This window comes from Nerophis ophidion, linkage group LG15 (genome assembly GCF_033978795.1).
Source record: "Nerophis ophidion isolate RoL-2023_Sa linkage group LG15, RoL_Noph_v1.0, whole genome shotgun sequence".
NCBI lineage: Eukaryota > Metazoa > Chordata > Actinopteri > Syngnathiformes > Syngnathidae > Nerophis > Nerophis ophidion.
The window spans coordinates 7737522-7762521 of record NC_084625.1 but is presented as its reverse complement, the minus strand read 5'-3'; the positions used below and the strand labels follow the sequence as shown (position 1 = coordinate 7762521).

Sequence of the window (25000 nt, the reverse complement as noted above, 5' to 3'; positions counted from 1 at the left end):
ATGGTTAGCATATGTCAAGTATTAGGTTATTAGACTCTGGGGTAAATGGTGGCAAAATTTGCTAAAAACGCTTGTGTTCTAACAGTTAGCATGTGTCACATTCTAAGTTATATGACTCTCAGGTAAACGTTAGCAAAATTAGCTAAAACAAAATGTTAGCATCTTGATGGTTAGCATATGTCAAGTATTAGGTTATTAGACTCTGTGGTAAACGGTGGCAAAATTTGCTAAAAACATTTGCATTCTAACAGTTAGCATGTGTCACATTCTAAGTTATATGACTCTCAGGTAAACGTTAGCAAAATTAGCTCAAAAAATGTTAGCATCTTGATGGTTAGCATATGTCAAGTATTAGGTTATTAGACTCTGGGGTAAACGGTGGCAAAATTTGCTAAAAACGCTTGTGTTCTAACAGTTAGCATGTGTCACATTATAAGTTATATGACTCATGTAAACGTTAGCAAAATTAGCTAAAAAAATGTTAGCATCTTGACGGTTAGCATATGTCAAGTATTACGTTATAAGACTGGGGTAAACTGTGGCAAAATTTGCTAAAAACATTTGCATTCTAACAGTTAGCATGTGTCACATTCTAAGTTATATGACTCTCAGGTAAACGTTAGCAAAATTAGCTAAAAAAAAGGTTAGCATCTTGATGGTTAGCATATGTCAAGTATTAGGTTATTAGACTCTGGGGTAAACGGTGGCAAAATTTGCTAAAAACGCTTGTGTTCTAACAGTTAGCATGTGTCACATTTTAAGTTGTATGACTCTCAGGTAAACGTTCGCAAAATTAGCTCAAAAAATGTTAACATCTTGACGGTTAGCATATGTCAAGTATTACGTTATAAGACTGGGGTAAACTGTGGCAAAATGTGCTAAAAACATTTGCATTCTAACAGTTAGCATGTGTCACATTCTAAGTTAAATAACTCTCAGGTAAACGTTAGCAAAATTGTCGTCGTAGCGGTAAGATGTTCCTGTTAGCTATTTGTAGTTTGCTTTCTCCTAGCTCTTTTGTTTCGTGTTTTCTCGTTAGCCATTAGCTGTTTCCAGTTTTCCTGTTTGCTGGTCCCTGTTTTCAGTTTTGGCTATACCTAGTTCCTGGTTTGTGTTTTTTACCTTTTATTTTGGACATTAAATGATGTTTTTTTATTTAATGCCTGCCTCCTTCCCTGCATCTTTGGGGTTCGTCACAAACTAACTCTGACACCGAGGAATTTAAAGGTGTTCACCCTGTCCACCTTTGTCCCCTCTATGTACTGAGAGGTGTGTACTGTGCACTCCTTCTCCGTGGCTCAATAATCATCTCCTTGGTCTTGTCTGTGTTCAAGGAGAGATTATAATCCTGACCCCAGGCCACCAGTTCCGCTACCTCCCTTCTGTTCGCTGCCTCAGCTCCCCCGGCGATCAGTCCAACGAGCGTAGTGTCATCTGCAAACTTGATGATCCTGGTGTTGTTTTGGGAGGCCACACAGTCGTGTGTGAAGAGGGGGTACAATAGGGGGCTCAGCACGCAGCCTTGGGGGGTCCCTATGGGTCCATATGTCAAGTATCAAGTTATACGACTTTGGGGTAAACAATAGCAAAATTATGTGGGCCTACCGAGGATGTCGTAGTGGTTCGTGTTGTGGTTCGTGCAGCCCTTTGAGACACTAGGGACGGCGTGGCGCAGTGGGAGAGTGGCTGCGCCCAACCCGAGGGTCCCTGGTTCAAGCCCCACCTAGTACCAACCTCGTCACGTCCGTTGTGTCCTGAGCAAGACACTTCACCCTTGCTCCTGATGGGTGCTGGTTAGCGCCTTGCATGGCAGCTCCCTCCATCAGTGTGTGAATGTGTGTGTGAATGGGTAAATGTGGAAGTAGTGTCAAAGCGCTTTGAGTACCTTGAAGGTAGAAAAGCGCTATACAAGTACAACCCATTTATCATTTATTTATTTTATTTAGGGCTGTATAAGTAAAAACATTGATTGATTGATAGGTAAAACAAATCGGAATAATAATTAGAATACCGTATTTCCTTGAATTGCCGCCGGGTATATATTATCCGCATGCCTCGTTTTACCGCCGGGTCAAACTCGTTTTGCAAAATAATTAGCGCATGCTTGGAATTAGCGCATGCTTGGAATTACTGCCGGGTCAAACTTGTTTAGCAAAATAATTAGCGCAAGCCTCGTTTTACCACCGGGTCAAACTCGTCACGTCACGAGTGTGTAACACAGGTGGGAAATAAGCCATATTTCCTCTCATGGCATCTCCTCATATTACCTGCGCCGTTTCCACGTTTAATCTCGCGAGTTTAACACAGGCGCTCACAGGACCCGCTGGAGCCTATCACGCTGTATATAATCCAGCGTTCCAAGATGGCTGCCAGGTGCGGTGGCTAAGTCTGGGGACATCTGACACCGGTATGTTTTAAAGTTGTCGTTTGCCTGCGTATCGTAAAAAAAAACGTCCAACATTTTACAACTAATTGTAAACTTATAGGTGCCGACCATCAGGGCTGAGTTGCGACGAGAGAGTGTGGCGATGTTAAGATATTAAGCCGAGTGGGTAAGTGAATTTGGGGCTTCACGGTGGCAGAGGGGTTAGTGCGTCTGCCTCACAATACGAAGTTCCAGCAGTCCTGGGTTCAAATCCAGGCTCGGGATCTTTCTGTGTGGAGTTTGCATGTTCTCCCCGTGAATGCGTGGGTTCCCTCCGGGTACTCCGGCTTCCTCCCACTTCCAAAAACATGCACCTGGGGATAGGTTGATTGGCAACACTAAATGGTCCCTAGTGTGTGAATGTTGTCTGTCTATCTGTGTTGGCCCTGCGATGAGTAGGGAACTTGTCCAGGGTGTACCCCGCCTTCCGCCCGATTGTAGCTGAGATAGGCGCCAGCGCCCCCCGCAACCCCAAAAGGGAATAAGTGGTAGAAAATGGATGGATGGATGGGTAAGTGAATTTGTTTGCTAATAGTAGCTACTAGCCGTACCCATGTATTTTCTATGGGCGGTTAGCATCGGGTTTTAATCCCGTTTCCTCCGATGTTTCTGCTCCGATTATATTTATATTTATGTCGAGTCTTTATTTTGGGTACTTACATACGGTGACTGAGTGTTGTGGCGTTTTAAGGCCATCTGCTGTTTTTATGCTACATAATGTTTTTGTTTTTTATCAAATGTGCTTTTCATGATGGTATCCTTACATCACACTCAAATGTATAAGCGCAGGCCTAAATTTACCACATGCCTTTTGGTAAACGCCGGAGTGAGAAGAGGTTTTAAAATAATTACCGCCCCGGCACTAATTCAAGGAAATACGGTACTATGAATACTAAACTATGATTATTCTACATTGTATTGTTTTCGATGCATTTTGGTGCTGTGATGGCAGGCAGGTGTAGAATAGAAGCTCTCGAAAATAGGGAAATGCAGGTACCTCAAAAACAAAAAAGTGCACAAATGAAAAACGGGCGCAAAGCAAGCAAATCTACAACATTGACGTACAAAGCAAAAATAATCCAGTCTCGAAAAGCATCCTTCAACTTTCCTGTGTGCAGTACTCACTCGCTGGAGAAGCTTTGCACAGCCCTGCCTGAGAACGATACAAAAAAGGGCAGAAGCGTCTCCAAAAGAGGGATAAGATGTCTTGTTTGGGCGTCACATTAACACAATGTGACAGTCTTACTCAGGGCTGTGAGCCAAAAAGGTCAGCGGTTCGATCCCGGTGCGGCAACACGACTTGGAAACGTAGCCACGCTGTTCCTGCAGCGTTGAAAAGATATTGTAAAACATGATTGATGATTGGTTCTGTGAAAAAGCTCTTTATTCAAAACACTTGGTAGCAAAATGTGTGTTTTAAATATCTTAAATCAGCATCACTTTAATGGCTTCCCCAAAACAGCAGCATTTGAACTTCAAACATGCCTTGTTGAAAGAAAAACAATATAATAGAATGTCGTACAACAAAGCTTTAAGAAGTAATATAATAATAGTGTACAGTATTGACCTTGGAGAGTGGACCTTCCAGCAGCTTCTCCATATTTTCATGGATAAATGTCTGACGTTCAACGACGTGTATCGCAATTTTTTGCTATTTACTCAGAGCATAAACATTAGCCAAGAGTTCAACCTGTGATGATTACGTGACCAACTATGGAGGTTAATTTGTGTCTTTATTACCACACATTTTACTGACACGGAATTGATCAAATACATTTTTTTCGTTAGAATTTTTTAAATATCAGATGACGCTGGAAATGTCATTGAAAAAATAAATTGTTAGCAAAATGCCTGTCTTTAGCACTGAATTTTGCAACAATGGATTTGAAAACACATTCTGCCAGCACATTTTTTTTCAGCGAAATTGTCAGCAAAAAAATTTTTACGCAAAAAAATTAAGGTATTGACCCAAATTCATCACATTTTTTGCGTTTGAAATTTTTAAATATGAAATTATGCTGGAAATTTCATTGAAAAAATAAATTGCTAGCTAAATGCGTGTATTTAGCACTGAATTTTACAACAATGAATTTTAAAACACATTCTGCCAGCACATTTTTTTCAGCGAAATTGTCAGCAAAATTTGATGTAAAAAAAATTCCGTTCACAAAATTTTAACGCAAAAAAATTAAGTAATTGACTCAAATTCATCAGATTTTTTGCGTTTGAAATTTTTAAATATGAAATTATGCTGGAAATTTCATTGAAAAAATAAACTGCTGGCAAAATGCATGTTTTTAGCACTGAATTTTACAACAATGAATTTTAAAACACACATTCTGCCAGCACATTTTTTTTCAGCGAAATTGTCAGCAAAATTTGATGTCAAAAAAATTCCGTTGACCTAATTTTAACGCAAAAAAAAAAATCAGTTATTGACACAAATTTATTGCATTTTTTGCGTTTGAATTTTTAAGTATCAAATGATGCTGGAAATTTCATTGAAAAAATAAATTGTTAGCAAAATATGTGTTTTTTGCACTGAATTTTACAACAATGAATTTAAAAACACATTCTGACAGCACATTTTTTTTCTGCAAAATTGCCAGCAAAATTTGATGTAAAAAAATTCCGTTCACAAAATTTTAACGCAAAAAAATTAAGTTATTGACACAAATTCATCAAATTTTTTGCGTTTGAAATTTTTAAATATGAAATTATGCAGGAAATTTCATTGAAAAAATAAATTGCGAGCAAAATGTGTGTTTTTAGCACTCAATTTTACAACAATGAATTTTAAAACACACATTCTGCCAGCACATTTTTTTTCAGCGAAATTGTCAGCAAAATTTGATGTAAAAACAATTCCGTTGGCAGAATTTTAACGCAAAAAAAAATCAGTTATTGACACAAATTTATTGCATTTTTTGCGTTTGAATTTTTAAATATCAAATGATGCTGGAAATTTCATTGAAAAAATAAACTGTTAGCAAAATATGTGTTTTTAGCACTGAATTTTACAACAATTAATTTTAAAACACACATTCTGCCAGCACATTTTTTTCAGCGAAATTGTCAGCAAAATTTGATGTAAAAAAAATAATGTTCACAAAATTTTAGCGCAAAAATATTAAGTTATTGACACAAATTTATAAATTTTTTTTGGCGTTTGAAATTTTTAAATATGAGATTATATTGGAAATTTCATTGAAAAAATAAATTGTTAGCTAAATGCGTGTATATAGCACTGAATTTTACAACAATGGATTTTAAAACACATTCCGACAGCACATTTTATTTCAGCAAAATTGTCAGCAAAATTGGATGTAAAAAAATTTTGTTCCCAAAATTTTAACGCAAAAAAATTAAGTTATTGACCCAAATTCATTACATTTTTTGCGTTTGAATTTTTTAAATATGAAATTATGCTGGAAATTTCATTGAAAAAATAAATTGTTAGCAAAATGCGTGTTTTTAGCACTGAATATTACAACAATGAATTTTAAAACACACATTCTGCCAGCACATTTTTTTTCAGCGAAATTGTCAGCAAAATTTGATGTAAAAAAAATTCCGTTCACAAAATTTTAACGCAAAAAAATTAAGTTATTGACACAAAGTCATCAAATTTTTTGCATTTGAAATTTTTAAATATGAAATTATGCTGGAAATTTCATTGAAAAAATAAATTGCTAGCAAAATGCGTGTTTTTAGCACTGAATTTTACAACAATGAATTTTAAAACACACATTCTGCCAGCACATTTTTTTTCAGCGAAATTGTCAGCAAAATTTGATGTAAAAACAATTTCGTTGACAAAATTTTAACGCAAAAAAAAATTCAGATATTCACACAGATTTATTGCATTTTTTGCGTTTGAATATTTAAATATCAAATGATGCTGGAAATTTCATTGAAAAAATAAATTGTTAGCAAAATATGTGTTTTTAGCACTGAATTTTAGAACAATTAATTTTAAAACACACATTCTGCCAGCAGATTTTTTTTCAGCGAAATTGTCAGCAAAATTTGATGTAAAAAAAATTCCGTTCACAAAATTTTAACGCAAAAAAATGAAGTTATTGACACACATTTATCGATTTTTTTTGGTGTTTGAAATTTTAAAATATGAGATTATGTTGGAAATTTCATTGAAAAAATAAAATGCTAGAAAAATGCTTGTTTTTAGCACTGAATTTTACAACAATTAATTTTTAAACACACATTCTGCCAGCACATTTTATTTCAGTGAAATTGTCAGCAAAATTTGATGTAAAAAAAAATTCTGCTCACAAAATTTTAACGCAAAAAAAAAATTAAGTTATTGACACGAATTTATCAAATTTTTTGCTTTTGAATTTTTCAAATATCAAATTATGTTTGAAATTTCATTTAAAAAAAATTGTTAGGAAAATGCGTGTGACACTGAATTTTTTAGCACTTAATTTTACAACAATTAATTCTAAAACACACATTTTGCTACCAAGCTTTTTTTTTCAGTGAAATTGTCATAAAAATTTGATGTAAAAAAAATTCCATTCCTAAAATCTTTACGCAAAAAAATTAAGTTATCGACGTGGAATTTATAGAATCAATTTTTTTGCGTTTGACTTTTTTAAATATCAAATTATGCTGGACTTTTCATAAAAAAAATAAAAAAATGTTAGCAAAATGTGTGTCCCGCTGAATTTTTTAGCACTGAATTTTACAACAATGAATTTTAAAACACACATTCTGCTAACATGTTTATTTCAGTGAAATTGTCAGCAAAATTTGATGTAAAATTTTTACACAAAAAAAAATTCAGTTATTGACGCGGAATTTCTGTGATGAGGTGGTGACTTGTCCAGGGTGTACGCCGCCTTCAGCCCGATTGTAGCTGAGATAGGCACCAGCGCTCCCCATGACCCCAAAAGGAATAAGCGGTAGAAAATGGATGGATGGATGACACAGAATTTATCGAATCAAATATTTTGCGGTTGACTTTTTTAAATATCAAACTCTGCTGGACATTTCACTGAAAAAAAAATGTTAGCAAAGTGCGTGTGACGCTGAATCTATTAGCACTGACTTTTACAATAATTAATTTTGAAACACACATTTTGCTAACACTTTTTTTTCTATGAAATTGTTAGCAAAATTTTAAAAACTGCAATGAGTTTGAAAGGTGAGCGAACAGCATTGATTGGTTTAGTCTGCGACAAACTGTTAGCATTCCATGGAATCCATTTATATATTACACTTTTTTTTTTTTACATCTCCCCCTTATAAAGATATGCGATAAAATGCATCCCCAGGTAGAAAATGTGTACTTCCGTCTCTGTATTCCGTTTTTCAAGGGACGGTTGGCAACCCGAACAGCGACTCAGGTACTCGATTGTGCGGAACGGCCCTCAGGCAAACGTACTTGTCTCACACAGTGATAATCGAGATGGAACACAAAAACCGAGGCAACATTTTCATTAAAAATGTACTCATGTAAAGTGTGGAATACAAAAACTACTGACTTAGCTTCATTTAACGACAAGCTACATGCTCCTCTTTTCATGTTTGTCTTTCCCTTCAGCATCAAAAACTAATAACTCATGTGATTGTTTTACATATCAGTCCACAACATTAGTATAATCATCACCTTTCATATCATGAAAAACTGAAGAAAGTGTCTAATAACAGTAAACTAGCTAGCCATAGCTGTACGCTTCCTGATTTTTTTAGCATGAATTTCGTTAAAAAGTGTGTTTACCTGGAACTTCATTTTAGGACTCTACGACATTTTTTTGGGTCTTAATTTGGTCTTAACAATAATTGTTGCCAATTCTAACCAAAAGTGGAGAGCCTACTTTGGGATTACGCTAGCTGGCTAGTAAACCAGCTAGCCATAGCTGTACTCTTCCGAAGGTTTTTTTTTGCATGAATTTCATTAAAAACATTTGTTTACCTGGAATTAACTACATTTTAAGAATCAATGACAACATTTCCTTTGGTCTTGGGGTTGGCACTAAAAGTGTTGCCAATGCTAATTGAAAGCGGAGAGCCTACTTGTATTTAGCCCAAGCCACTAAAGAAAGTGTCTAATTTTAGTAAGCTAGCTAGCCAATCTTTCTGATTTTTTCTTAGCATGAATTTCGTTCAAAAGTGTATTTTTACCTGGTATTAACTTCATTTTAGGAATCAACGGCGACGTTATTTAATTTAGTCTTGGGATTGGCACAAGAACTGTTGCCTATGCTAACCGAAAATGAAGAGCTTATTTGGGTTTAGCCCAAAAAAAACTAAAGAAAGTGTCTAATTCCAGGAAGCTAGCTAGCCAGAGCTGTACTCTTCCTGATTTTTTTTAAGCATGAATTTAGTTAAAAAGTGTGTTTACATTGAATTAACTTTTGTTTTAGGAATCAATGCCAACATTTCCTTCAGTCTTGGGTTTGGCACAATAATTGTTGCCAATGCTAACCGAAAGTGGAGAGCCTACTTGGGTTTAGCTCAAAAAAAGTAAAGAAAGTGTTTAATTCTAGTAAGCTAGCTAGCCAAAGCTGTACTCTTCCAGAGTTTTTTTTAGCATGAAATCCGTTAAAAAGTGTGTTTACCTGGAATTAACGACATTTTAGGAATCAATGACAACATTTCCTTTAGTCTTGGGGTTGGCACAAGAATTATTCCCAATGCTAACCGAAAGTGAAGAGCCTACTTGGGTTTAGCCCAAAAAAACTAAAGAAAGTGTCTAATTCTAGTAAGCTAGCTAGCCATAGCTGTACTCTTCCGGAGTTTTTTTAGTATGAATTCCGTTAAGAATTGTGTTTACTTTGAATTAACTTAATTTTCGGAATGAACGACAACATTTCCTTTAGTTTTGGGGTTGAAACAGTAATTCTTGCCAATGCTAACCAAAAGTGGAGAACCTACTTGGGTTTAGCCCAAAAAAACTAAAGAAAGTGTCTAACTGTAGTAAGCTAGCTAGCTATAGCTTTAATCTTCCTGATTCTTTTTAAGCATGAATTCCGTTAAAAATTGTGTTTACTTTGAATTAACTTAATTTTCGGAATCAACGACAACATTTAGTCTTAGGGTTGGCACAAGAATTGTTGGCAACGCTAACCGAAAAGTGGAGAGCATACTTGGGTTTAGCCCCAAAAAACTAAAGAATGTGTCTAACTGTAGTAAGCTAGCTAGCTATAGCTTAAATCTTCCTGATTCATTTTAAGCATGAATTCCGTTAAAAATTGTGTTTACTTTGAATTAACTTAATTTTCGGAATCAAAGAACACAATTGAGTCTTAGGGTTGGCACAAGAATTGTTGGCAACGCTAACCGAAAAGTGGAGAGCCTACTTGGGTTTAGCCCAAAAAAGCTATCAGAGCGATTAGCGCACTGCTACAAGAACAGAATGAAACAGACGTTGGTTGGAAGAGCTTCTGATATATTTTTCTTCCGGACTATTTTCAATTTTCAAACATGTTCGGCGTTGCTCTAGGTGTTTGTCACATTTCCAAAACAACACAATGCTTGTCCAAAGTGCATCGGGATTATAATGTACTTAACTACAATCCTGGCTGAGGAACACGTTTGTATTCAAGGGGGTGAATCAACAACACCCGTCTCGCCTTGGAATGAAGATACAGATTTCAGTTAAATGGAAATAATGCTGTCTTTTCGGGGGGGCGGGGTCAGCTGAATTCCTGACATTCGTGGTCTTTTATGTCATTAGTTGGTGAAACAAGCGGCTGTCAGACTGGTTTGTGTGCCGAGATGTTTTCAGTGGTCAGATTTAACATCACCTGATGGAGGACAAGATCTTCTCTCACAGCTGGAACAAGCAGCCACTACTGTCACCTATCAGCCATCTTTGTCACCTTATGACACACAAACACAGTATGAAGTGTCAAACAACTCAATCCGAGCAGTATCCACTGTTAGAAGTAAGAAAATGACATGTTTGTCACATTTCAATTTCATTAAAACCCCTTCTTTCTTGTTGTACGCCGCTCTAATTGGCCACCAGGTGTCAGTGTTGCTGGCCTGAGTTTAAAGACCTACTGAAAGCCACTACTAGCGACCACGCAGTCTGATAGTTTATATATCAATGATGAAATATTAACATTGCAACACATGCCAATACGGCCGGTTTAGTTTACTAAATTACAATTTTAAATTTCGTGCGGAAGTATGATGCTAAAACATCGCGGTATGATGACGCGTGCGCGTGACGTCGCGCATTGTAGAGGACATTTTGTTCTAGCAGCTATAAGTCCTCTCTTTTCATCGCATAATTCCACAGTATTATGGACATCTGTGTTGCTGAATCTTTTGCAATTTGTTCAATTAATAATGGAGACGTCAAAGAAGAAAGCTGTAGGTGGGAAGCGGTGTATTGCGGCCGCTTTTAGCAACACAAACACAACCAGTGTTTCCTTATTTACATTCCCGAAAGATGACGGTGAAGCATTACTATGGAACAGAGCGGTAAAGCGAACATGGTTCCCTACCACATGTCGACCGGCAGGTTTCGGTGAGAAAATGGTGGTAATAAGTCGGCTCTTACCGTAGACATGAGCGGAGAGCTTGCGTCGTTCCTCCTGCGCATGTCAAAAGAGGCAGCTGCGGAGTCTCTTGCCTCCTCCCACCGGCCGCCCCCGACCGTCGGATGCTTCCACCGTGGAGGAGGGAGAAAAAAAAAATTCTCAGCCCTACCCCGCCAGCCGCCTTCGCCTCGTCGTGAAATGTGGCTTCCCTCAGAGACACTGGCGGTCACCACACCCGTGGCCACACCCCTCCGACTTTCAGGTTGTACAGGTACGACCATATAATCTCACTAAAACACTAGTAACACAATAAGCAGATAAGGGATTTTCCAGAATTATCCTAGTAAATGTGTCTAATAACATCTGAATCGCTCTGCCGTCCAGTTGTTTTTTTTTCTAGTCCTTCATTCTCACTTTCCTCATCCACGAATCTTTCATCCTCGTTCAAATTGATGGGGAAAACGTCGCTTTCTCTGTCCGAATCGCTGTCGCTGCTGGTGGCCATGATTATAAACAATGTGAGGATATGAGGAGCTCCACAACCCGTGACGTCACGCGCACATCGTCTGCTACTTCTGGTACAGGCAAGGCTTTTTTATTAGCAACTAAAAGTTGTAACCTTTATCGTGGATGTTCTCTACTAAATCCTTTCAGCAAAAATATGGCAATATCGCGAAATGATCAAGTATGACACATAGAATGGACCTGCTATCCCCGTTTAAAAAAGAAAATTTCATTTCAGTAGAGGGCCGCTTCTAACAGCGAATGCTATTATTACATCATTTTTTAATGCATTTTACTAGTAGATTTTCTTAAAACTGAAATGTCAAAAAAATATGGTAAATTGCAATAATTTCACCTCAATATTTAGTGTATATTACTGTAAATGGAAAATAGTACTGCTGTTTTTAGGGTAAAAAAGAAAAAAGGGCAGTTCAGTTGCCAGAATTGTACTGTAAAATTGACATTAGTTTTTTTAACCGTAAAAAAAAAATAGAGTAATTTTGGCACCTGAGCTACCAGTTTTTTGTTTGTTTGTTTTTTTACCGCAAATCAACCACAGTTTATCACAGTAAAAACAAGTCCTTGTTTTTTTTCATTTAGAGAAAAATGCTGTAAAAACCACAGTAAATTTCACAATTTTACCATTAAATCTATTGCTACTTTTACATTGCACAATTTGATGGACAAATTGCTTTGAAATCATTATTATTAGTATTTTTCTAATTTAAAAAATGGTTCGGTAAGATATTTTTGTACTGTTTAGACCAGGGGTAGGGAACCTATGGCTCTAGAGCCAGATGTGGCTCTTTTGATGACTGCATCTGGCTCTCAGATAATTCTGAGCTGACGTTGCTTAACACGATAAGTAATGAATAATTCCACTTGTAATCACAGTGTTAAAAATAACATTCAAAATATAAAACATTCTCATGCATTTTTAATCCATCCATCCGTTTTCTACCGCAAAGTGTTAATGGTAAGAAGTTATTTATTTATTATTGGTTAGTGTGGGGCTTGCCCTCCCGGGGGTTTTTCAGACCCCCAAACACCGACATGAGAGCCTGTTTCAGGGTTACAATATTGTTTTATTTACGTCCCACTGGGTGTGAGTTTTCCTTGCCCTTATGTGGGTCTACCGAGGACGTCGTAGTGGTTTGTGTTGTGGTTTGTGCAGCCCTTTGAGACACTAGTGATTTAGGGCTATATAAGTAAACATTGATTGATTGATTGATTATTTTCAATAAGTCTCTCAGTTGCTTTCCAGCAATAGTATTTCCAGCCCAACCCAGTCTCTCCTCCTGGCTGCTGCTTATAACAGAGCGACAGGTGATTAGATAACAAGGCCCAGGTGGGTTATCTACGTACCTGTCGCTGCAGACCCGCAGGCCACGCCCCCTCCACAGTTAGCTACAGAATAACAATGTTATTACAAAGAATGATAGACCTATTATACTCTGGAAATGTTGGTCTTACTTAAAAATGCATGTGTTTAGTTGTGTTCAGTGTTAAAAAAAATATTATATGGCTCTTACGGAAATATATTTTAAAATATTTGGCTTTTTGGCTCTCTCAGCCAAAAAGGTTCCCGACCCCTGGTTTAGACCATGAGTCCCCAGACTACGGCTAACAGCGTCCAAAATCCGTTAAAACATTTTTTAAAAAAGTTAAAAGAGTAAAATTAAAAATATACATGTATATATTTTTTTATTATTTTTTTTTTTAAATCTGTCTTTTCCAATTCTTTTTCTACCGCTTGTTACTTTCAGGGTCTCCTATCCACTCAGGCAAATCATACTGTCTAAAAATGCATTTTCCCATCGATAATGTGACATCACACTGTATATATATATATATATATATATATATATATAAATGTGTGTATGTATATATATATTTATGTGTGTGTGTCTATATGTATATATATATATATATATGTGTGTGTGTGTGTATGTGTATGTATATATTTATATATATATATGTGTGTGTATATGTATATATATATGTGTGTATGTGTATGCATATATATATATGATTGTAAATATATATTTATATGTATGTATATGTGTGTATATATATACTGTATATATGTGTGTATATATGTATATGAATACATATGTGTATATATATAAATGATAAATGGGTTGTACTTGTATAGCGCTTTTCTCCCTTCAAGGTACTCAAAGCGCTTTGACACTACTTCCACATATACCCATTCACACACACATTCACACACTGATGGAGGGAGCTGCCATGCAAGACGCCAACCAGCACCCATCAGGAGCAAGGGTGAAGTGTCTTGCTCAGGACACAACGGACGTGACGAGGTTGGTTCTAGGTGGGATTTGAACCAGTGACCCTCGGGTTGCGCACGGCCACTCTCCCACTGCGCCACGCCGTCCCCTATATATATATATATGTGTGTATATATATGTGTGTATATGTATGCCTATATACTATATATATATGTGTGTATATGTATATATATAAATATATATATGTGTGTGTGTATGTGTATGCATATATATATGCATGTAAATATATATTTATATGTATGTATATATGAGTATATATATACTGTATATATGTGTGTATATATGTATATGAATACATATGTATATAGATATATATGTGTGTGTGTATATATGTGTGTGTATATGTATACATATATACTATATATATGTGTGTGTGTATGTATGTGTGTATATATATATATATATACATATATATATATATATATATATATATATATATATATATATATACACAGATGCACAGATTGAGATACACGTTTGCAAGTAAATTTGCTGCAATAGTACTTCTGTACCAAGTGTAATAATACAGTGTATTTAGTAGTATTTTCTGGTCACATTAGACTCGTTTGACTTTCTCACTGTAAGAACTTAAAATTGTGCCTTTTTAACATGACTAAACATTGCCAGCAGGTTTTAAAAACAATATTTTTATTTATTTCCTCTGCGCTGCCCCCACCTCAAGAACACCTCCGATCCAGATTCAAATACATGTATGCCTCGATTGTTTTAGTCCATTTAAATCCTTCCTCAAATGCAGAGACGGGGAACCAAAACAAAACCAGTGGACAGGAAGTTCATTGTGAGACTGTTGTGTGTCTGTCTAGGACATTTTCAAATGGCCGAAATTTCCCAGAAACGCACTCGGAAATCATGTTGAAAGTCTTCCCTGAAGAGTCGCTGTTACAGCTGCGTTTTATTTACTTTTTACTTCCTCTAGGTGACACCACATTTGTGGAAGTAGTTAATATGCTCAGGTGGAAGTGGACCTCACGCACAGGTGAAATCACGCAAGGCCTATCTCAGGGGTGTCCAAAGAGTGGCCTGAAGATTGTTTTTATTGGCCTGTTGTCACGCCTATGGATTATGTTTTGTTTTTGTCATGTTTGGTCATGTTATGTTTTTTTTTTTGGACATTCAGTTCTGTTTTTGCTCTTCCTGGTTTGTTTTCGTCTCCATGCCAACCCATTGATTTTCACCTTGCCCTCAAGTCACGCCCCGGTCCTCAGTTCTGACACCTGCTAATCTTTATCACAGTCAGTATTTAAGCCATTCTGTTTCTGGCAACTTTACCGACCTACCTTACCCACATTTCCATGTACCTACCTTCGTGCCTTGCTGTTCGTTTTTGACCGCGCCACGTAAGTTTTTGTATTAATGCCTCAGTGCAAGTTTTTGGTTTATTATTCATGCCACAGCGCAAGTGTTTATGTTTCACGTTTTTAGTTTACAGCCCTTGTTCTAGTCATTTGTTTTTGTAGCCAAGTAATTGTTCTCCGCCACTGTGTGCGCCCTTTGTTTTCCTTTTTGTGTTGTTTTGTTAGAATCAATAAATATGTACTTACATTTACGTCTGGCTCGTGGAAATCATCCTTTGCGTACAAGAAGCAAAACAAGTCCAAGTCCATGTGTGACACCTGCAACATATTCTGAAGACAAAATAAAAAACACGACACAAAAACATTTTATAATGCAATTTTGGGAGAAATTGCGTGGGGATACTTAAATGCCAAAGCCACTGAAATGCGCAAGCTGAACCTTAATGCTAACGTTCGTGTGCTAACAATTAGAATGCGTCAAGTACTCGGTTGTATGACTATGACAGGGCTTAAAAAATAGTTAGCATGCTAACAGTTAGCATGTGTCAAGTACCAAGTTATAAGACCGAGGCGTTGTCTCAAAGGGTTTTCATGGTAATGTTAGCATGCTAACGTCAGCATTTGGTAAGTACCAAGTTATATGATTCTGAGCTGTCTGGCTTCAAAATTGGCTAGAAAAGTTAGCATGGCAATGTTAGCATGCGAACATTAGCATTTGTCAAGTTCAAAGTCATACGACTCTGAGGCGTTTGGCTGCAAATTTAGCTAAAAAGCTAGCATGCTAATGTCAGTTATGATACCTACCATGAATTGATTAACGTGGACCCCGACCTAAAAACAAGTTGAAAAACTTATTGGGGTGTTACCATTTAGTGGTCAATTGTACGGAATATGTACTGTACTGTGCAATCTACTAATAAAAGTTTCAATCAATCAACCAAAGACAGCGCGGGCTGATTGTTTTGGTGTTGTCTAGTGGCCAATACTACTGTAGTATTAGTATTTTTACTTCATTTAGCCCTTTTTATGCCTGAAAATACTTAACATAGGGCAGACTTACGTAGAATACGCTTTGTTACCGATAACACAGCTTTGTTCAGATAGTTTGGGATATATTGATAGACCAACATTGTATTGGTTCTAGTATCTTTAAAGGGGAACATTATCACAATTTCAAAAGGGTTAAAAACAATAAAAATCAGTTCCCAGTGGCTTGTTGTATTTTTTGAAGTTTTTTTCAAAATTTTGCCGGTCCCGGAATATCCGTAAATAAAGCTTTTAAGTGCCTTATTTTCGCTATCTTCGAAACCACCATGCATTTTCCTGTGACGTCACACAGTGCTGCCAATGTAAACAAACAATGGGAATACCACAGCAAGATATAGCGACATTAGCTCGGATTCAAACTCGGATTTCAGCGGCTTAAGCGATTCAACAGATTACGCATGTATTGAAACAGATGATTGGAGTATGAAAGTATTGAAGAAGAAACTGAAGCTATTGAGCGAATAGCTATTGACGCTATTTATAGCCATAGCATGGCCGAATAGCTGCGTTAGCATCGCCGGTAAAATATGCGGACCAAACGATCAGGACTTTCGCATTTTGTGATAATGGAGCAACTTAAATCCGTCGATTGGTAAGTGTTTTTTTTCGCATTAAATGTGGGTGGGAGGAAACGTAATATAGTTGCAAATGCATCTACAGGTTATCCATACATCTCTGTGCCATGTCTGCTTTAGCACCGCCGGTAAATAGCATGTTAGCATCGATTAGCATAGCATGTTAGCATCGATTAGCTTGCAGTCAACATCAACAAAACTCACCTTTGTGAATTTGTTGATTTTATAGTTGCAAATGCATCTGCAGGTTATCCATACATCTCTGTGCCATGTCTGCTTTAGCAGCGCCGGTAAATAGCATGTTAGCATCGATTAGCATAGCATGTTAGCATCGATTAGCGCAGCATGTTAGCATCGATTAGCTGGCAGTCAACATCAACAAAACTCACCTTTGTGAATTCGTTGATTTTATAGTTGCAAATGCATCTGCAGGTTATCCATACATCTCTGTGGCATGTCTGCTTTACCACCGCCGGTAAATAGCATGTTAGCATCGATTAGCGTAGCATGTTAGCATCGATTAGCTGGCTGTCACGCCGCGACCAAATATGTCTGATTAGTACATAAGTCAACATCAACAAAACTCACCTTTGTTATTTTGTTGACTTTATCGTTGCAAATGCATCTGCAGGTTATCCATACATCTCTGTGCCATGTCTGCTTTAGCACCGCCGGTAAATAGCATGTTAGCATCGATTAGTGTAGCATGTTAGCATCGATTAGCTGGCAGTCACGCCGCGACCAAATATGTCTGATTAGCACATAAGTCAACATCAACAAAACTCACCTTTGTTATTTCGTTGACTTTATCGTTGCAAATGCATCTGCAGGTTATCCATACATCTCTGTGCCATGTCTGTCATCGCCGGTAAAATGTGGAGACACTCCGGCACATTCGATGGGGGTCTGGCGGCAGACACTTTGGCATCTTCGGGCCAGTGGTGCAACTTGAATCCCTCTCTGTTAGTGTTGTTACACCCTCCGACAACACACCGTCGAGGCATGATGTCTCCAAGGTTCCAAAAAATTGTCGAAAAAACGGAAAATAACAGAGCTGAGACCCGGTGTTTGTAATGTGTTGAAAATGAAAAGGGCGGGTGTGTTACCTCGGCGACGTCACATTCTGACGTCATCGCCTCCAGAGCGATAAACAGAAAGGCGTTTAATTCGCCAAAATTCACCCATTTAGAGTTCATAAATCGGTTAAAAAAATAAATAGGTGTTTTTTTCTGCACCATCAAGGTATATATTGACGCTTACATAGGTCTGGTGATAATGTTCCCCTTTAATGTACAAAATGTCTCAATTTTCATTTATGCAGCCCTCGCTGGTCAAAGTTTGGACGTCCCTGTCAATGTCAATACTGAGCAAGTGGGCGGAGTAGAGACTCAAGACAACAGTCTGGTTTTTCCAGTTTTGCTTGTGCACATGTTACTGTAAGTGTGTGCGGGTGTGTTGCACACTGGAACCTGCCTTTGTAGTCTGTGTTTTGATAGAACAGGCGTCGGGTTTTTCTGACGCTTGTACATACTCAAAAAAATGTCAACATCGTGTGAAAGTTCATGACCTTTCACCTCAGTCACTGTTTAACATTGTTCCTGTGAGGTTAGGTCGATAAATTATTGATTCACAGAGCAAATGCCGTCTTTTTTTGTAGTCTGTCTGACATTGTCTACATCAGGGGTGTCCAAACTTTTTCCACACACGGAAAAATTTAAGCATGCGGGGGCCATTTTGATATTTTTCATTTTCAAACCATAACAAAAATATGGATTTTTTTTTTTTTTAAATCCTTAGGGCTCCTGGGGAGCATAGAGGGTCTCAGTCACTAAAATGCTAATAATAAGTCAAATTATTATTATTTTTAATTTAATGCTTACAGCAAATCTCTATATCAACTTGAGGTTGATATAAAGTAAAACAAATAAGGTTTTATGCCTTTTCTGTCAAAGGTAACTTTGTTTTTTATAGTAAAGCTGAAATATGCAGTATTAGATAGATAGATAGATTAGATAGATAGATAGATAGATAGATAGATAGTACTTAATTGATTCTTTCAGGAGAGTTCCTTTATTTAGCAATTAAAGCCCTCAAAGATCAATAATGCAGGACACCATTGATTTTAATAATTTAATATTTTTGAGTAATCACAGTGAAAAGTTAAATAAAATCCTACTAAATATATTTGAGATCCGAAAGGTTCCCCACTCATAAAGTGATGCATTTTTATTATTATTGTTTTAATTTTAACACTTAAATTTCAAGATCAACTTCCGATATATCTGTCGATTTTAAGTTTGAACTATTATTTTGTTTGTTTTATGCTCTTTTGTCAAAACTTTGAAGTTTTTATACGGCAAACACACAACATATGCAATATTTTTTCCACATAAAACATTTTAAAGTGATAATTTTTAAGTAATAATTCATTATAACATTGATTTTTTTGTCTTTTTTTTGAGCAGTGGAAAAAAAAAAGATAATAAAGAAAAAAGGCTAAAAAATACTGCCTGCATGGCAGCTTTGTGTCAACATTGCCACTTTTTCTCATTCGTTTTCACCTCATTCCACTGTTTTTTAAATGTTTTTATTTTTAAAATACTATCGATTTTGAAATTTTTGCAGAATGTGTGGCGGGCCAGTAAACGATTAGCTGCAGGCCGCAAATGGCCCCCGGGCCGCACTCTGGACACTCCTGGTCTACATGCGAGACTAGATAAGTGCCAACTAGCCTAACCAGCTATAAGTAGCTAACCAAACAGATAGATGCTAACTAGTAGGGGTGCACAAACAATCGATATAGATCTAAATCTCGATTCTTATTCATCCAAAATCTAAATCAAATTAAAATTTTACAAAATATACATATATACATACATATATATATATGAGTAATCAAAAAAAAAAAAAGAATCTATTATTAAAAATATATTTTTAAGCCATCTTAATGCACCAGAACAGGGGTTGGCAACCAAAGAGCCATTGGAGCTCATTTCCCCTCAAATAAAACCCACTTAGAGCCACAAACTGTTAGATTCCTAAAATAACGACAACACCACTTTTAGTTTCCTTACACGTCTGCTATAGAACTTATGAAATCAAACACTTATTGGATTTATTCCTGGGTAGAACCAAGCAAATCATCAAATTATTTTGAACATTAGAAACAAAATGCACTGTTACATCCCTTATTAATGAATACAAAAATAAAAATTTTACTCATTCCAATATTCTGAAGGCATACGACTACGGCATATTCATTTGACAAAAAACCTAGTCCTCAACGAAAACAGCAAATTCATAAAAATGTAAGTAAATAAAATGTTTGTCTTTTTTGATCCGTTCATTGCTAGGGGTTGACCGCTAAAAACTATTCAATTTCATGGCAGCAAGAGATGTCGCATAAGGGCTGTGACATACATTTCCATCGACAATATATTTAAATGTGTTTTATCTTCCTATGACAAGATCCTAGAACTCCCCAAAATAACAACTGTTGAATTCAAATGAACTAACTAAATGAAATGAAATAAAATAGATCAAGTAACCATCGGTTGCAGACACCTGCACCAGAAGGAGCTTTTTTAACCTTACCTGTTTTGAAAAGGTTTCATGATAATTATTATACCAAAAGAATCTGTTGTAATCGAGAATCGATTCTGAATCCATTAGTTTGATTGATTGATTGAGACTTTAATTAGTAGATTGCACAGTACTGTACAAATTCCGTACAATTGACCACTAAATGGTAACACCCCAATAAGTTTTTCAACTTGTTTAAGTCGGGGTCCACGTTAATCAATTCATGGTATGAATACAAAACCCCGTTTCCGTATGAGTTGGGAAATTGTGTTAGATGTAAATATAAACGGAATACAATGATTTGCAAATCCTTTTCAACCCATATTCAATTGAGTGCACTACAAAGACAAGATATTTGATGTTCAAACTCATAAACTTTATTTTTTTTTTTTGCAAATAATAATTAACTTAGAATTTCATGGCTGCAACACGTGCCAAAGTAGTTGGGAAAGGGCATGTTCACCACTGTGTTACATCACATTTTCCTGTAACAACACTGAGGAACTGAGGAAACTAATTGTTGAAGCTTTGAAAGTGGAATTCTTTCCCATTCTTGCTTGATGTTCAGCTTAAGTTGTTCAACAGTTTGGGGTCTTGTTGTCGTATTTTACGCTTCATATTGCGCCACACATTTCGGATGGGAGACAGGTCTGGACTGCAGGCGGGCCAGGAAAGCACCTGCACTCTTTTACTACGAAGCCACGCTGTTATAACACATGCTGAATGTGGCTTGGCATTGTTTTGCTGAAATAAGCAGGGGCATCAATGATAACGTTGCTTGGATGACAACATATGTTGCTCCAAAACCTGTATGTACCTTTCAGCATTAATGGTGCCTTCACAGATGTGTAAGTTACCCATGCCTTGGGCACTAATACACCCCCATACCATCACAGATGCTGGCTTTTCAACTTTGCGCCTATAACAATCCGGATGGTCATTTTACTCTTTATTCCAGAGGACACCACGTCCACAGTTTCCAAATATAATTTGAAATGTGGACTCGTCAGACCACAGAACACTTTTCCACTTTGCATCAGTCCATCTTAGATGAGCTTGGGCCCAGAGAAGCCATCGGCGTTCCTGGGTGTTGTTGATGAATGGCTTTCGCTTTGCATGGTAGAGTTTTAACTAGCACTTATAGATGTAGCGACCAACTGTAGTTACTGACAGTGGTTTATGAAGTGTTCCTGAGCCCATGTGGTGATATCCTTTACACACTGATGTCAGTTTTTGATGCAGTCAGTACCGCCTGAGGGATCAAAGGTCCGTAATACCATCGCTTACGTGCAGCGATTTCTCCAGATTCTCTGAACCTTTTGATGATTTTACGGACCGTAGATGGTAAAATCCCTAAATTCCTTGCAATAGCTCGTTGGGAAATGTTGTTCTAAAACTGTTCGACAATTTGCTTACAAATTGGTGACCCTCGCCCCATCCTTTTTTGTGAATTACTTAGCCATTCATGGAAGCTGCTTTTATACCCAATCATGGCACCCACCTGTTCCCAATTAGCCTGCACACCTGTGGGATGTTCCAAATAAGTGTTTGATGAGCATTCCTCAACTTTATCAGTATTTATTGCCACCTCTCCCAACTTCTTTGTCACGTGTTGCTGGCATCAAATTCTAAAGTTAATGATTATTTGCCCCAAAAAAATGTTTATCAGTTTGAACGTTAAATATGTTGTCTTTGTAGCATATTCAACTGAATATGGGTTGAAAATTATTTGCAAATCATTGTATTCTGTTTATATTTACATCTAACACAATTTCCCAACTCATATGGAAACGGGGTTTGTAGATAAATAAGTATATTTACTATAAAACTAGATAGCTATTTGAACTAGGTTCGGACATAAGATAACTAGCTATGATAGACAAATAGAAGAATTAAAAAAAAAATGGTTTGTTTACTTCCTGTTTATAGCCTCTATGCGGCAGCCATTTTGTTCTGAATACTAGCAAATAGCTAACTAACCACACTTGGTAATTCTAACTAGGTTCAGACATAAGCTAACTAGCTAATAAAAAAATAAAAATATGTATATTTTTAAGTTTATTCATTTCTCAAGTCTCTGTGGTGACCACAAGCTAATTAGATAAATAAGTATTTTTACTATAAAACTAGATAGCTATTTGAACTAGGTTCGAACATAAGGTAAATATCCATCCATTCATCCATCTTCTTCCACTTATCTGAGGTGGGGTCGCGGGGGCAGCAGCCTAAGCAGGGAAGCCCATACTTCCCTCTCCCCAGCCACTTGATCCAGCTCTTCCCGAGGGATCCCGAGGCGTTCCCTGGCCAGCCGGGAGACATAGTCTTTTACCAACGTGTCCTGGGTCTTTCCCGTGGCCTCCTACCGGTCGGACGTGCCCTAAACACCTCCCTAGGGAGGCGTTCGGGTGGCATCCTGAGCAGATGCCCAAACCACCTCCCCTGGCTCCTCTCCATGTGATAGATAAATAGATTTTTCAGAAGTTTTCTTCCTTTCTAAAGTCTTTTTGCGATGGCCATTTTTGTTGTGGTTACGATATCGCTAACTAGCCATGCTAATTAGCTTAACAAGCAAACTAGTTAAATAGCTATATATATTTTTTTGTGAAACACTTAAGGAAAATGAAGAGTCAAATTGACAGATTTAATTCAATTAACATTTAAAAGCCTACTGAAAGCCACTACTAGCGACCACGCAGTCTGATAGTTTATATATCAATGATGAAATATTAACATTGCAACACATGCCAATACGGCCTTTTTAGTTTGCTAAATTGCAATTTTAAATTTCCCGCGAGGTATCCTGTTGAAAACGTCGCGGAATGATGACGCTTACGTTGACGCGTGCTTGTGACGTTATTGGTTGTAGCGGATATTTTATCCCAGCACCAATCACGGCTAAAAGTCGTCTCTTGTCGTCGCATAATTACACAGTATTTTGGACATCTGTGTTGCTGAATCTTTTGCGATTTGTTCAATTAATAATGGAGACGTCAAAGAAGAATGCTGTTGGTGGAAAGCGGTGGATTGCAGCTGCCTTTAGCAACCGAAACACAGCCGGTGTTTCTTTGTTTGTTGTGAAGCTTTAACACAAAGCGGTCACGCGAACATGTTTCTCTACCACATGTAAACCAATTGTGATATTAAGTTGGCTCTTACCAGAGATTTTAGCGGATTATGCGACCTCCTCCTGCAGCTTTCAAAAAGGCAGCTGTGATCTTGGCTCCTCCATTGGCTTCTCTCAGAGCCCTCCGACTTTCAGGTATGACTTTATAATCTCACTAAAACACTATTAACACAATAAGCAGAAAAGGGATTTTCCAGAATTCATCCTAGTGGGGATAGGTTGATTGGCAACACTAAATTGGCCCTAGTGTGTGAATGTGAGTGTGAATGTTGTCTGTCTATCTGTGTTGGCCCTGCGATGAGGTGGCGACTTGTCCAGGGTGTACCCCGCCTTCCGCCCGATTGTAGCTGAGATAGGCGCCAGCGCCCCCCGCGACCCCGAAAGGGAATAAGCGGTAGAAAATGGATGGATGGATGGATCCTAGTAAATGTGTCTAATAATATCTGAATCGCTCCCAATGCCGTCGCCTGGAGCTGTCGCCTTTTCTTTTTTATTTTTGTAGTGCTTCACTCTAACTTTCCTCATCCACGAATCTTTCATCCTCGCTCAAATTAATGGGGAAATCGTCGCTTTCTCGGTCCGAATTGTTCTCACTGCTGGTGGCCATGATTGTAAACAATGTTCAGATGTGAGGAGCTCCACAACCCGTGATGTCACACGCACATCGTCTGCTACTTCCGGTACAGGCAAGGCGTTTTTATTAGCGACCAAAAGTTGCGAACTTTATCGTCGATGTTCTCTACTAAATCCTTTCAGCAAAAATATGGCAATATCGTGAAATGATCAAATTTGACACATAGAATGGACCTGCTATCCCCGTTTCAATAAGAAAATCCCATTTCAGTAGGCTTTTAAGAATCAAAATAGTCAAATAGCTATATATTTTTTTGTGAAACACTTAAGCAAAATGAAGAGTCAAATTGACAGATTGAATTCAATTAACTTTTAAAAGTCCATGCAGCATTTACTCCGATCTGAACCACCACACAGAGGCGCCATGGCTTCCGTGTTTCACGGTACCCTGCACAGTCCTGGCCGTATTCCAATTATGCGTCCGTGTAAAATCTGCTATCGCGTCAGTTTTGCAGCATCTTTGTGTGAAAAGGTTCGTGTTATGAGACTGAAATGACACCTCGGTGAGAAATACTCGGTCGCAGCCTTTCCACTTTTCCAGTTGGCAGCATCAATGCGTCTGCTTTGATAACACAGACAGGTAGCGCTGAGAGAAGAAGCCCCGCCTCCTCGTCGCTCATTGGCTGTCCGGCTCGCTCAGGCCAACGGCGCCTCCTCTTCGCTGCCAAGTGAAGTTTGTGTGCTGTGACGGTCTGCACCTCACTGACTGTCTGAGGCAGCCACAGTGTGTGTGTGTGTGTGTGTGTGTGTGTAGGCAGGCATGTTCTGTAGAAGAGAGGACCCTGGGAATGTGGGGTGGCGTCCATGCTAAGGATGATGAGGATGGGCTTCCCTCGGCCGTCGCAGGCTCAGGTCAGTGCATGTAGATGTGTTATAAAGCGATGGCGGGCTTTCTGTCGCAGCCTCAGCAGTGTCGGCCCACTGTCTGGGTGGCAAGGGATGCAATTAGCGTGAGTGCTCCTCGGT

General features: G+C 37.7%; 1 protein-coding gene and 1 long non-coding RNA gene across 5 annotated transcripts in view; one reads left to right on the top strand and one right to left on the bottom strand.

Annotated features, from left to right (window-relative positions):
- LOC133569194 (phospholipase D1-like) overlaps positions 1–25000 on the top strand; it is an 85442-nt gene that overhangs the window by 16956 nt on the left and 43486 nt on the right. The window contains exon 1 of one of the 4 annotated variants that reach the window (XM_061921405.1): positions 24734–24886. The exons of the other annotated variants lie outside the window; for them this stretch is intronic. The gene's annotated coding sequence lies outside the window, so the exon portion shown is untranslated. Of the gene's footprint in view, positions 1–24733; positions 24887–25000 lie in introns of those variants that run through there. 4 annotated transcript variants of the gene reach the window in all.
- On the bottom strand, positions 1953–15565 carry LOC133569193 (uncharacterized). Its single transcript, XR_009809771.1, has 3 exons — positions 15320–15565; positions 10198–10272; positions 1953–3748 (listed from the first exon to the last, which is right to left on the bottom strand). It is a non-coding gene; the product is annotated as an uncharacterized LOC133569193 (long non-coding RNA).